Consider the following 1,373-nt stretch of genomic DNA (forward strand, 5'->3'; position numbering starts at 1 on the left):
TAAAAACTAATTAAAATATACTAAAAACATACTAAAAACAATGCCAAAAAGCGTATAAATTATCCGCTCATCACAACACCAAACTTAAATTGTTGCTTGTCCCCAAGCAACTGAAAATCAAAATAGGATAAAAAGAAGAGAATATACTATAGACTCCAAAATATCAAGGAAACTTAGCTCCTATTAGATGAGCGGGACTAGTAGCTTTTTGCTTCCGAACAGTTTTGGCATCTCACTTTATCCTTTGAAGTTCAGAATGATTGGCATCTATAGGAACTCAGAACTCAGATAGTGTTATTGATTCTCCTAGTTAAGTATAATGATTCTTGAACATAGCAATGTCATGAGTCTTGGCTGTGGCCCAAAGTACTCTGTCATCCAGTATTACCATCAGATACATATATGCCACAGACACATACTTGGGTGAACCTTTTCAGATTATTACCCAGCTTTGCTAGAGTCCCCAATAAGAGGTGTCCAGGGTTCTTAAGCACACTCTTTTTGCCTTGGATCACAACTTTATTTCTTTCTTTTTCTTCTATTTCTTCTCTCTTTTTTTTTCATTTTTTTTGAATCACTGCTTTTTCTTGCTTCAAGAATCAATCTGATGATTTTTCAGATCCTCAATAACAGTTCTCTTTTTCCTTCATTCTTTCAAGAGCCAACAATTTTAACATTCTCAAAACAACAAATTTAAAAGACATATGCACTGTTCAAGCATTCATTCGGAAAACAAAAAGTATTGTCACCACATCAAACTAATTCAACTAGTTTCAAAGATAAATTCGAAATCCTGTACTTCTTGTTCTTTTGTGATTAAAGCATTTTTCATTTAAGAGAGGTGATGGATTCATAGGACATTCATAGCTTTAAGACATGAATTTTAAATTTTATTAATTATGAATTAATAACAAGACTCAAAAATAGATATAAGATGAGACTAAAAAAAAGAATCACAAAAATTTAAATAGGCTCCTAATGATAGAGGTTTTCACAGAGTTAGGACTCAACAACCTTGATTTTGAGAAGTGGATGCTCCCTCAAATTGAGGGGAGAATTTTTGGCGTTTCAGTTCTTGAAGCTCACGCCCCTGCTTCTCTTGTTCCTTCAGTAATTTGCAGAGCATGCAGTTCTGATTCTGCTGTTCTTCCTTAAGTTGCTCCATAGTTTCTTGCAACTTGGTGATAGATGCTTCTAGGCTGGCCCAGTAGCCAATTTCAGGAAATTCAGGGAGAAACTCCTGCGCCCTCCTTTTGATAGAGTTGTCTTGCATTTGTCCTTCCATTGACTTCTTGGTGATTGGATGTTCAATGGGTATGAATTCATCTACTCCCATCTTTACCCCACCCTCTTTACAGAGCAAGGAGATCAAG

This window comes from Arachis duranensis, chromosome 4 (genome assembly GCF_000817695.3).
Source record: "Arachis duranensis cultivar V14167 chromosome 4, aradu.V14167.gnm2.J7QH, whole genome shotgun sequence".
Lineage (NCBI taxonomy): Eukaryota > Viridiplantae > Streptophyta > Magnoliopsida > Fabales > Fabaceae > Arachis > Arachis duranensis.